Source organism: Serinus canaria, chromosome 6, assembly GCF_022539315.1.
Source record: "Serinus canaria isolate serCan28SL12 chromosome 6, serCan2020, whole genome shotgun sequence".
Classification (NCBI taxonomy): domain Eukaryota; kingdom Metazoa; phylum Chordata; class Aves; order Passeriformes; family Fringillidae; genus Serinus; species Serinus canaria.
This window is the reverse complement of record NC_066320.1, coordinates 2598692-2612081: the sequence shown is the minus strand read 5'-3', so window position 1 is coordinate 2612081 and position 13390 is coordinate 2598692. Positions and strand designations below refer to the sequence as shown.

Sequence of the window (13390 nt, the reverse complement as noted above, 5' to 3'; positions counted from 1 at the left end):
CACAAAGAAAAGTCCAGATGCTTCCTGGGCTTCTTTCCAGTGGTTTGCTATTCTTTGTGGGTGTTTTGGGGTTTTTTTTGGTTGGGCTGTTTGGTTTTCTTTGGTCACTCTGACCAGAGTCCAAGTGCCACAAGCTGTTTGTTGAACACCTCCACCACCTCGCTGGGCAGCCCCTTCCATTGTTTAACAACCTTTTCTGTGAAGAAATTCTCCCTGATGTCCAGCCTGGCACAGCTTGAGGCCGGATTCCTCTTCTTGGCTAGGAATTCTGGAGCAGAAATGTGGACTCCAGGACCTAAGCAAGCAGAGTGTTTGGAAAATCCCTTGCTCATCCCAACATCCAGCGTTAGGAGCAGCCTCTCTTCGTGAGACTTTGACCCAGAAACGCCAGCAAGTGTAAAATTTGGTCAACACATCCTTCTGGCTATTTTTGGGGGTTTGTTTTGTTTATTCTGGAGCATGTTGAACTGCCAGCTGTCCTGTTTACTCCATGGTGTGATTTAAGATGCTGGTTGGAAGTGCAGCATCCCTAGGTGAGCGTTGCTGTCTACCCAAAGCGTTTTATCTTGCTGGGATTTGTAGTCTGGTGGGTTTAGTGAGGATTTTCTCCTCTAGAAGGAGATTTAATCTCTCAGCTAACACTCAGCTGACCAGGGTGGTGCATCACAGGTTCCATTTCTCTGGGACTTTGGGAAAAAGGTGGCATGTTTATTTTTCATTAGGAGTGGGTTTACCCAGGAATGTATCAATAGAGAATTTCCTCTCTGCAGGTCAAGAGGAAATCTACATGTACTTTTAGAAGCACAGACAGCGAAACCATTAAATTAATTTGTATTTGCTTTAATAAAAGTGCTTCTTGCCTTTAGAGAATGATAATGGCACTAGATTAGTGCATCCAGGAGTGCCGCTGTGAGTGGCAGCTGGAGAATGAGAGCTTGATGGGATCTAAAATGAAAGAAGAATGTTTGCAATCAGTTTTGTGCTTTGTTCTCCTCTTACCCCGGCTACCTGAGATGTTCAACACATACTTCTGCAATTATGTGGTGTATTTTTCTTTCTTTCTTTTTTTTTTTTAAGGCAAGGTATTGTAAGTCTTCTGTAAGAAACTCTCAAGATGCTATTTTCATGCAAATAGCTTAGTGTGCTAAATTGAGGAACTTAAGAAGCACAGAAAATACAGGAAATGTGGGCAGAATGCATTCGAAATGTAAAAGTTTCCTGGGAGTTGTCAACAGCTCTTTAAGAAGTCTGCTGCCTGCACCTTTCAGCAGCTTTTCTTTGTGATTGCTGGGTGAAAAAAAACCCCAACAATTACAGAAGGGAAAAGATTGTGAGTAGCTTGTTGCACCGAGGAGCAGCTCCGGGGAGAGCGATAAAGGAACGTTCTGCACTTGGCCTTTGTAGCTCTGGCAAAAACCAGGGTGACAAAGCCCTGCTTCTTTTCCTATTTCCCACATTCAGAGCAAGAGGATGGCCAGGTTTTCCATGGCTTTTCCTTAAGGTTTCTCAGGCACCTTCCAGGACGTGTCCTCTCCTGCAGCAGCGAGCGTAGCGAAAGAAATCCGAATTTCCAGGTGGAAGGATCTTCATGGCTGGCACAGGAGATGGGTGCCCAAGCCATGATTGCCCAGGGCCAAAAGCATCCCTTGGGATGGAGAGGGGCAGGAATAAAGCCAGTGGCTTTTCCACCCTCCTCCCCTGGCAAGGATGAGCACTTTGTGCTGCCCTGCTGCTGCTGGTTAAGGAAAACAATCGAGCTCTGACAACAGGCATTGACATCTCCAAATGAAAAAGGAGTGGAGAATAGATTCTGGGAGTCTTGCCATTGATGAGAATGGATTTCCCTGGATGGCAGGGAATATTTATATATATATATATATATATATATATATATATATATATATATAAATAAATATAAATATAAATTATATATTATGAAAAATCTATATTTAAATAAATATAAAATGATATATTTATACAATATATAGATTTTATATTCATTTTATTTTAATTTTTATATTTAATTTTTACATTTTATTGTATATAAATATATAAATTACACATTTATATTTATAATTTTATATTTATATATTCTATATAATAGAACATATAAAGAATAGAATTCTACATATAGAATATATTCTATATATAGAATATATATTATTCTATATAATATATATATAGATTATTATATGTATAATTTTACATATATAATTATATATAAAAATCTAAATATAACAATAGTAATAAATTATATACTATATACTATATAACGTATAGTACATATATTATTATATACAATATATTGTGTATATATATTATAATATATAATATAGTATATAATATATAATACATAAACTATATATTAGTTAATTAGTATACTATATATATATTATATTATATTATATTCTATTTATTATATTTATTATCTTATATTATATGTTATTATATTATATTATTAGTCTTATATTATATGTTATATTTATAGTATCGTTACTATTACTATAGCTATATATGTTATATATATTACATACTTATCACTCTATATAATATTAATATATATGTTATATATATTATATAACTTAGTTATATACAATATATTATATACATACTATACACACACTATATATAATATATATAACATATTTTATATAATACTATATAATAATTTATATAAAATAGAATTATGTGATATATAAGATATATTTTTATTATTATTATTATGTTTTAAATGCTGCCCAGAGCAGGCAATCCCATCAGAGGAGTTCAGGCGAAATCTGGGGCACAGAACCGACTCTGTACTCGCATGGATGAGCCCACTGAAAGGCAAAGTAGGGAAGGGCCTGAGTGAGTGAGGACAAAAAGGGGAGGGGCAGCTGGGTTAATGCTGATAAATGAATATTTGACGTTTAAGTTCAACTCCCATTTGCTTGCAAATGAAAACAGTTCTGTCAACACTGCAGGAGATGGGCCCTGCAGGTATTTTTATTTAGCTTTTCCACACCAAAGGTTAATTCTTCTTTGATTTAGAAGGTAAAAAGAAAGGGAGAAGAGTTGACTTTTGATGATAGGCAAACACAGGGGCTGGCTGCGTGTCCTCAGCACAGCCCTGCTCCAGCAGCTGGAGGTGTCTGGGATACCTGGGCAGGGAAGGAAGTGCCTGCCAGTCAGGTTTCCTAGGGGAATTTTTTTTCTCCTTGTGATGCTCACTTCCAGCCCCGAGGTTAAACCCAGGATGTTTACAGCCACATCTTTTTATAGGCAGCATGTGATAGGTAATTTTATGTGAAAAATCTATTTAGCCCCCTGATGGAAGAAGTAAACTTAGGTGGGACTCGTTCTCCTGTGAATTCTTGGCATGCTTGTAAAAAACCCCCGTTGCAGCTCTCCAAAATATTAGCAGTAAAACTTGTTCCTTGTTAAAGTTACAATCAGAAGGTGTAATAAAGGGATTATCCAGGCATGCATTACCACGGAATGTTCATCTCCAGGCACTCGGGCTCCCACTCTGCAGCAGCGCCGTGCTCTGCCTGGTAAATCTCCTGCTGGCTGCTGGGGGAGAAAACACAAACCCTCCTTTAAATAATGCATCCCTACCCTGCTGTGCCTCTCCTCTGGTTCAAAGGCAGCCCCCCTTTAAAGTTTGATCCGTGGTTTTATCATTGCTCACAAGCAAAAGTGATCCCCCCCAAAAAAAACCAACCCAGGAAAACTGGGATGGAAAAGTTGAACACTGGATGGTGGAAGTGCCCCTTCTCCTCTGCTCCTGCTGGTTTTAATTGATCCTTCATGGTGGTGTGTGCTTTTTTGGGAGGGCTGCTGTTTAGTCTAGAGCCTGCTTGGCCTTTTGTGCTGAGACTGCAATAGTCCTGGCTTAGGGGGACACTTCATGATTTCAGTGGGACAATACCAACCTGTTGGTGTTCACTCTGTCCCTGTGTGTTCACATTATATTTGCTCTATTTGTTATATTGTTTGTTATATTTTTATATTATTTATCATATCAGCTATATTATTTATCATATTTGTTATAGTGTTTGTTATATTTGCTATATTGTTTGTTATATTTGCTATATTATTTATTTGTCATATTATTTATTATATTTGTTATATAATTTATTACATTTGTTATATGATTTATTACATTTGTTATTTTCTTATAGTTCTTCTATTGCTCATATTTCTTATAGTTCTTCTATTTCTCATATTTCTTACATTTCTCATAGCTACCATCTCTTTCTCTCCAAAACCCCTGCAAAGCCAGTCTGGGGAAAAAGGCTCATTTTGAACTCTGAATCACCAGTATTCTCTGGAGTCTCCCACAAGCCTCAATTTGGGTTTTAAAGCTGCTAAAAAGGATCCAGTTTAGGATGCTGTTGGTTTTGCTGAGCGTGTGCTACCCCACCAAACATTTTTCTTTGTCAGTCCAGCTGCCACTTTAGATCCACAAGTCCATATTGTGCTGCTTTTCTGCTTGAAGAGAGAGGCAAGAAAACCAGCCTGCACTGTGAGGCATTTCCAGCCTTTGAATAAGTTGTACAGGAATTTTTTTTCTTTTTTTTTCCTTTACTTTTTCCCCCCTTCCCACGATTTCAGTCTGCATAGGTAAAGCCCAGCAGGGCAAATGCTGATAATTCAGCAAAAATGGAGCTGGATTATTGGAATATAGACCAGCATTTGGGTCTTGTGTTCTTAACAGTGGGGAGGAAGGGAGGCATTTGGCACAGCTTTGCCATGGATTGATGCAGGGATGGCAGCAGAGGAGAAAAATGAGGGGTTTTCTTGGAAGCTTGGTGCAGGATTTTTATGCATGGCTTCCTGGCTACCTGCACAGGTATTTTATATAAACAGGAGATTGCCATCATTGCAGAAGTGTTACAGATGTGCTCTCATCTCAAGGTCACAGTTTTCCTTGTTCCCTGGGGGAGGCTGTCTCTGTGCCTTGGGACTTGCTCAGGGACTGGGGATCCATGCTGGGAACTCTCCTGTCTCTCACCCTTCTTTTCCTGCAGGGATTCCTCCTGTGAGCCATAAGGTGCCCCTGCATTTCTATGATTGCTGCTCTGTAGATAACATTGGAATACCTTCCTTTTGAAAGCAAAAATCTATTTGATTTAAAAGAAATTAACATTTCAAAATGTTGCAGATTTTTAAAATTGTGCAGATTTGAAGGTTTGGGATGTGTTTTCCCCTGGAATCTAATAAGTTTGAGGGGTTTTTCTGTAGGTGTGAGAGTACTCAAGGCCTTTTTTGTGCCTCCTAATGGTGCTCCCCTTTTTTAGGGGTTGGACTCAGTCTGGGAGCTCTTTCCAACCCTAATGATTCACAGAATGGGTTACTTGAGAAAGCAGCTGGATTTCTGCTTCTTTTAGCCTGAGCTTGATGCCCACGTCATGTCAGGTTTCTTGAAGCATCCCAGAGACTTAACTGACCCCCCAAAACCTCTAATTAAAGGGGTGAATAATTTTGCAAGGACACACCAATTGTGATTCCCCAATCCAGAGGAGTTATTTTGCTTTTTTTTTTTAATATGCAACTTGTATCATGCATGTTCTCAAATATCAATTGATATTTCATTTTGCCACTGTTCTTTAATAATCCTGTAAACTCCAAGTCCAGCAAATGCTCCTCCTGGAAACTTGAGCTGTGTGGAACACAGGGAGAGCATGGGCTGGAGCTGGGAATTCTTTGGGTTGCTGGGAGGCACCCTTGGGAAGCTGCATTCAGCATTTTCCTGTAGGATGATGCCAAGAAACCCAACCCTCTTGACTTCCCAAGCTGTTGAATGGTATTTTTATACAACCCTTCCCTGCTTCTCTCACCTGCAGCCTGTTCCTCCCCACCAGCCCCAGCCTCCCTCACTTCCCAGAGCTTCCCACCTTTCCCACCTAACCTTCAAGGCTTTCCCAGCCGCAGAAATTCCTGCAGGTGGAGCTGGAATGCCATCCTGCTGCTGGGATGAGGGTTGAGGCACGGCTGGCTCTGCTTCCCCGAGCTTCTTGGTGCTCTCCTTGCTCTCCTGAGTTTGGCCACCTCTGGATCAGGAGACTGCCATGGCCAAGCACGTTGAGCACCAGCTGGGTTCGTTTTCTTCTGACCCTCATCCTGATTTTGTTCTGACAGGAGGGAATCTCATTCCATTTCTTGTCCCCCAAGGACTTGTGTTGAGAGGCACAGTCTCAGAGCAGAAAACAATTTGTTCCTGGCTTCAGCTATTTGATATTATCCCTGATGAGGTTGTCCTCTGCACTGATTTATCTGGAAAGGCCTCTGGGCATTCCCAGAGGCTGGGCAGCCAAGGGGGGAGGTGAGAATAAGAAATTCCATGCTGTTGGTGCCTAATTTTCCTGCTGGCTATTTTCTGCTTCCTTTAAGCCTCAAGCTGGGAATGTGGAGCCCTGGCCTGGCTCCCACTGCACCTCCACTGTGCTGTTCAATCCCACCAGCAGAGTGTCTCCCAGGATGAGAAATTGCTGCTAAGAGAGCTCTAAAAGGTTGGGAACGTGCCCAAAACATCAACAAATTGATCTGCACAGGGTTCCTGCTGTGAGCACCAGTTTAGAAAAACCAGGGCTGGTTTTGCATGAGATGACAGAAATGGATTGCAAGGGGAGCTTGGGGAATTTTCTCTGCAAGCTGCTGGAAAACTCCGGTGTGTCCAGCCTGGGAAGGCTGTCTGGGAGGGAAAGCACAGTGGCAATGGGAGTGCTGAAGGATGGGGTGTTCCATATGGGGTCTGCCCCCATCCATTCACCTGCTCCACGTGGTGAAGGGGTCCTGGGATGGAACCCCAAAAGGGTTTGGGTTGGAAGGGACTTTAAAGCTCACCTCGTTTCACCCCCCTGCCATGGCAGGGACACCTCCCACTGCCCCAGGCTGCTCCAAGCCCCGTCCAACTCGTCCTTGGGCACTGCCAGGGATGTGGCATTTCTCTGGGTGGGTGGGTACAGCTCCCCACGGGTCCCCCTGTATGGGCTGCTCCTCCTGGGGCTGTGCCAGCAGCCTCACAGCCCCTGCCCTGGGGAAAGGTGCCCTCAGCCCCTTTTTCTGCAGTGCCCACTGCCTGTGCCAAGCTCCCCAGGGAGGGGCAGGCTCCTGAGACAGAATCTGCACCCACCTCTTGCTCCCTCCCAGTCTGGGGCGTTTTTGCAGCTTCAGGGCTTCCTGAGCTGGAAGTTAATCTGTAACTTTATATTTAATAGTCCTTGATGGACTTTTGCCAGGTTGCTCAAGCCCTTTCTGTGCCCTGTTGTAAAGGGTTCATGCTGCTGTGACAGAGCTGCAGGCTGTTTCAGTCATGCTTCAAAGTCTTTGTTTTTCCTGGTACATTGAATTTTTGCTGTTATCTCTCAGGCCTCTGGCACCCCCTGACCTTTCTCTGGCAGGAGGAGCATCTTGCAGCCTTGCTTCTGATACCTTTTTTTCCCTCTCTCTGAAGATCCTTTGAGAATGTGGTCAGGGGGTGCTGCTGGGCAACCTGTTGAGTTTGTGATGGGGTTTGGTGCAAGCCCTCCCAACTCTGCTTTAAACAAAAAAGTGTGTTCTCAGCTCTGCCCAAAAAACAGTGCTCAAACACTGAGCCAAGCAGTGTGCTTCCCCTTTCTTTCCTGCTCTGCTTTCCCTGTTAATATCTGCTGGAAGAGCTCATGTCTCATCTCAGCATCCACCTGGGCACGTCCAAGTCCCTCGTGCAGAGCTGATGTTCCCACACTCTCCTCTCCTCTGCGTGTTTTCTCTTTCTTAATACTTCATTTTTTTTTCTTACTCCATGTTATTTTAGCCCAGTAAACATTTTTTTTTTTCTTGACAGTAAGTGACATGAATAAATCCTTTTCCTGTCCTGCCCCCAGTTTAATATTTAAGGGCAGAAGATGATTAAATCCAGCAGGGCTGATTTGAATTCTGTGTTGGCAGGAAGGGGGTGGCTGATGGGGGTCTGTCAAGCCACAGAGTTTGCCTTCATCAGCATCTTGGGAGAAACAGCCATGCCAGCTGCTAAAAACATCTGGTTCGGGTTGTTCCCTCCACTCCCCGTCCCTGCTGTTCTTTCTTCTTCTTTTCTTCTGGAGAGTTCAGCCTTGCTGACTCTGAGTGTTGGATCTAGAGGGGTGGCAGCTTGGTTCCTGCTGTTCCACTCCAGCAGCAGAGCCTGGTGAGGCTGCTGGCTTGCACTCCAAGCCAGGGTCAGCCAGAGCAGTAAAAATCCACCACCCATCTGCTCCCAGCTTTCTGCAGGAGAAGCTCTGGGAGCTTTGGGGCTCTGTGGTTCGTGTGATGCCAGCAGGGAGCAGGGAGGGCCCCTCTGTGCAAAGGGAGAAGGTGTTTTCCTAACCTTGGTGGCATGGAAACAGGAGCAGGGAGAGCGAGAGAAGCCCCAGCAGAGTTAATTAAGTGCTGCATTTAAGAGGTGGCATCGAATGGAACGGCTCTGCATTTGTTGGAGCTGGCTCTTCCTGCTCTCAGGGCTTGGGGGAGGGCTGAGCACCCGTGCAGCGGGCAGCAGTGCATTAGTAGGGGCTTGGCTGAGGGGTTGAGAGAGGAGGTTTCAGCCCTCTGAGCAGTGGATGTGCTCACCAGCAAGCCCTGAGCCTGCCTGGTGGAGGCAGGGGGCTGTAAGTGCTGCCAGGAGGATGCAGGGGGGAGGATCCCTGTGAGAGTGTTCACAGGGCTCCCAGGATGAGGGAAGAGATGAGAAAGGTGACTCCATGCTCAGAAGGCTGATTTATTATTTTATGATATATATTATATTAAAACTATACTAAAAGAATAGAAGAAGGAATTTCATCAGAAGGCTGACTAAGAACAGAAAAGGAATGAATAACAAAGGTTTGTCCAGTCTGGACAGCTGGACTGGGGTTGGCCATTAATTAGAAACAGCCAGATGAGACCAATCCCAGACCCACCTGGTGCATCCCACACTTGTCCACACTTTGTTCCTGAGGCCCCTCAGCTTCTCAGGAGGAAGAAATCCTAAAGGAAAGGATTTTTCATAGAACAGGCTGGGGACAGATCCCCTCCTTTCCATCCCCTTTCTCTGGACCAGGAGATGTGTCCATAAACCCAGCACCTCCTGGAGACTGACCTCACCCAGCTGCTGCCTCTGTGCTCTCAGTCCCATGCTCAGGGCTTGCTGTGTCATCTCCCAGTGGAGCTCAGCCTGGCTAATTAAGCAGGGCCTAAATCCCAGAATTATTCAGGTTGGAAGAGCCCTCCAAAGTCACAGGGTCCAACCTGTGCCCAATGCCCAGCCCAGAGCACTGAGTGCCATGTCCAGTCCTTCCCTGGACACTTTCAGGGATGGGGACTCCACCACCTCCCTGGGCAGCCCATTCCAAAGCTTGACACCCCTTTCCAAGCAGAAATTCCTGCTGCTGTCCAAGCTGAGCCTCCCCTAGCCCAGCCTGAGCCCCTTTCCCCTTGTCCTGTCCCTGTTCCCTGGCAGCACAGCCCGACCCCCCCTGGCTGTCCCCTCCTGGCAGGGAGTTGTGCAGAGCCACAAGGTCCCCCCTGAGCCTCCTTTGCTCCAGGCTCAGCCCCTTTCCCAGCTCCCTCAGCCCCTCCTGGGGCTCCAGCCCCTTCCCCAGCTCCGTTCCCTTCTCTGAACCTGCTCCAGCCCCTCAATGATGGTCCCAGACCTGGGCACGGCATTTAAGGTGAATATAAAAGCCATAAACAACCAAACTGTGGCTGTGCTGATGGGGTGGCTCAGCTCACTGTGAGTTCAGACACCCCCTCCAGGCTGAGCTCAGCCATCAGAGGGGTCAGGAACCCTCCACCTGGAGCAATCAGCAACATTTCCCGTGCTCTGGATGCCATGGAGAACTCCAACTCATCTTGTTTGGTGTCTGCCTGCACCTTGCTGGAGGGGAATTCTGTCCTGCTGAATGCTGTGCTGTGCCAGGAGGAGCAGGTCCCTGTCTGAGGCAGAGCCAGCTCCTCCTCTCAGCATGGAAAAGGAGCTCCTGGACCCACCTGGCCTCACCTTCCACTGCCAGGAGTTTATTGGGACAGGTTATCTCCTGGTATTTTGGCCACAGAGGATGACTTGCAATATTTCAGGTTTTCCTGGCTTGTCCTTTCACCTGCCTGTCTTCTCCCTTCAGCCCCCTGTTCTTCTGATGCCTGACTTTCTCATCTTTGCTGTTTCTAACCCTTTTTTTGGTCCCTGTCAGAGCCTGATTTCTGCTGGGGGGGAGATGGAAAAGGTCAGGCTCTCACTGGTGAAGCTGATTTAATTTGTTTGCTGCATCTGTGGACAAACTTGCATGTGTGTTGCAAGGATGAGCTACCAGGAGCCTCCTGGGCACATGGGCCCCGTGGTTGTTTATTTATTTACCTCTCCTCTGTTGTTCTTTTCTCCCACCTGATCCAGTATTCCCAATTTCACCTCTCCTGCAAGACAAAAAAGCTTAGTGGACTGCAAACACTAAATGGAGCTGACATTTGCAGCAGTCAGTCTGATGCAGGAGGATGGGGCATGCAGCAGCACTTTTTTGGGGGCTCCTTTCCACTCCTTATTCAAAATCTCTTTTAATCAGGAGCTAATGACAAGTTTTGGTCACGAGAGCTGATGCACAGGGGGGAAAAAAAGAAAACAAACCCAACCAAACCCACCAGTTTGCATTTAAAAGAATGCAAACCATTATAAATAGGGAGATCTGCAAGGATATAATCAAGCTAAATTGCTCATTGTTGCTCTCACCAGAGATGATTTCTTGCCTCTGTCCGGGTTGGGCTGTCGTCTGGCTTTAGGGAGGATGTGTTCTCTCTTTATTCCAGCTATAAACCTTTGCAGCAGCAGCAGCTGGTGGCTGTAAGAGCCAGTTTTTCCTCTGGGTTTTGTGCAGATCAAGCAAATATTCCTGGTGGCTTGGATGCTGCTGTCCAAAGTGCGCGGGGAAAATTGTCCTGCAGGTTCTGCCCCTCTTCTCCTGCAGCTGAGCCAGGTGGAGCTGTCCCCTCCAGGCAGGCAAGGAGGAGTCCTGCAACAGGTCACAGCCTGCCAGGGAAGCAGCTCTGCTTGGGAACAGAGCACCGTGGCTGCCTGCAGATGGTGTGCACCAAGCTCTGGGTTGGAGGGACTCCTCTGTGCAATTGATCCCATTGAAAGCGGCTGAGCCTGGAGGGAATCAGGATGCTGAAGTCTCCAAACAAACCGTGATGCATTTGGTACTTGGGTGGTTTCTGGTCTTAATTTTCCTCGACTGTGAGTGCAACATAAAAGCTGTGCACTTTTCTGTGCTTTGATTGAAGTGGTGGGTTGGGAGCATGGAATGGTTTGGGTTGGGAAGGGCATTAAAGCTCAGCCAGTCCCAGCCCTGCCATGGGCAGGGACACCTTCCACTGTCCCAGCTTGTTCCCAGCCCCGTCCAGCCTGGCCTGGGACACTCCCAGAGATCCAGGAGCAGCCACAGCTGCTCTGGGCACCCTGTGCCACAGCCTGCCCACCCTCCCAGGGAACAGTTTTCCCAATATCCCATCTACACCTTCCCTCCTTCTGCTTTTCCCCTTTTTCTATCACTTCATGCTTTTGGGAAAAGCCTCTCTACTTTGTGTATTGTGGAGACAGCCAACAAAGCTGGGCAGCAGTACTCTGGTCTGCTGGTTTTCATACTAAATTATTTTTAAAAAAATTATTTGCTTGGTTGTTTCTTCACTGGGCAGCTCCCTGAGCAGTGTAGGTGGCTTCAGTCACTGCTTGGCAGTGAAGCTTGCCGTGGAAATGCCACAGCCTGAAAAACTTCATGGTTGTGGAAGGCAAACGTGGCTCTATGATATCACTCTTGTCCCAAAAATACAGCTTTTGGCTCAATTATTCTGCATGTGGCTCCCTTAAAGCTTTTTTTCCCCTTTGCTCCACTGTGCATGGAGCAACTTTTGCTGAGGAATGAGAACGTTCTGAGGGTTAAGTGACCTAATTTCATCCGTGCTGCTTTTGTCTTTCTAACCTCAGAAGGCAGAGACCCTGCACTGAAAAGCATAAAAAGAGATTCTAATTAGTGCAGGACAAAACAAATAAGGCTTCCCTTGAAAAAGGGGGGACTGATTTTAATCTTCTGAATTAGCAGAAGGGTGGAGTTACAAGCAGCAAGTGTGGCACCTGCTTGGATATTCCACAGCATCCTTATTTTTTTTTTTTTTTTGGTAGGAAGGCAAGCTCCTGGGGTGGAATTACAGCTCCCATCAAAGAGTGTCTTGTTTGAACATGCTGCCAAGCCACTGATGTCCTTGTCAGCTGTAAATGTCAAGCTGCCTGTCAGGCCTGAGGGAGGTGGAAGAGCCTGGTGTCACCTCCTGCCTGCTGGTGTGGCCCACCTGTGACAGGCAGGGGAACCTGGCTCTGGTGGCAGCTGGGGGAGCCACCAGCTCCTGGCTGAGTGTGACCTGGAGTCCCCTGCCATGCCAGGAGGTCTCCTCAGTGCAGCAGTGTGCCTGGACAGCTCCGTGTGCCCCAGCCATGCTGCTTGTCACTGCTCTCATCAGAACCCTCTCAGGGCCCTCTGGAGTTCATCAAGTCACCGAGGCATCAACTGTGCTAAAATGGGGAAGGAGAAGCTGAGAAACCACATTCCAAGGCCACCAGAAAGAGAGAGCAGAGAGCTCTGAGCCCCCTGTAACCAGTCCCATATTCTGAAAGGTGCATGGGCAGGACAAGGCACCAGTAAGGAATGTGTGACCAGCGTGTGCAGCAGGGGCAGAATCTATAAATAAATCTATAATAGAAACAATAAATGGCTTCTCCTTAATCATGCTGGTCCAGGAGCCCTGAATTTCCCACATCTCAGCGCCCTTCTCATCAGCAGCTGGCTCAGGAGGTCCCACAGGGAGCAGAGGAGGCAGGCACCCCAGGAAAGATGGGTTTTGGGGTGGCTCTTGGGAAGAAGCCCAGTGTGTTTGGGATTAGGGACTGGGACACAACAGCTTGCACCTTTTTTGGCCAGATCCCTGTTGGCCCTGGCGTTTTTGCCAGGTGGAGATGAAGAGTTTTGCTGGGTGCTCAGAGAACTCTGCTCTCCACCTGTAATATTTTTTTTTTTTTGTGTCAGAACTTTCATTCCTCTTTATTGCTGCTTTTCTAATTTTTCTCCGGGCTTCTAATGACAGCGATTATGCCAAATGCAGCACATTTCATGTGCTGTGGAAATGACTTCCAGACCCAACTCTCAGGGCTTGGAGGACCATTAAACACCCTGCTTTTCAGAACTAAGCTTTGGAGTTCTCCCCACTCTATTTCCAGCCCTGTGTTAAGCTGTAAAGTAGTAAAATTGCTGACTTGATTATGTTGCATTAATTAATTATCTCTATAGCAACATGCACTGATGTCATAAATATGGGAATTCAGCAGTGCAGCTGGATGGAAGAGGAGCTAATGGATAAATGGGGAGAAAGC

The 13390-nt window shown here is 46.1% G+C and overlaps 1 long non-coding RNA gene across 1 annotated transcript; it reads right to left on the bottom strand.

Moving 5' to 3' along the window:
- Positions 1-844: 844 nt before the first annotated feature.
- Positions 845-7862, bottom strand: LOC108963408 (uncharacterized). Its single transcript, XR_001992112.2, has 4 exons — positions 7118-7862; positions 5894-6116; positions 3472-3552; positions 845-945 (listed from the first exon to the last, which is right to left on the bottom strand). It is a non-coding gene; the product is annotated as an uncharacterized LOC108963408 (long non-coding RNA).
- Between the last annotated feature and the right edge of the window lie 5528 nt (positions 7863-13390).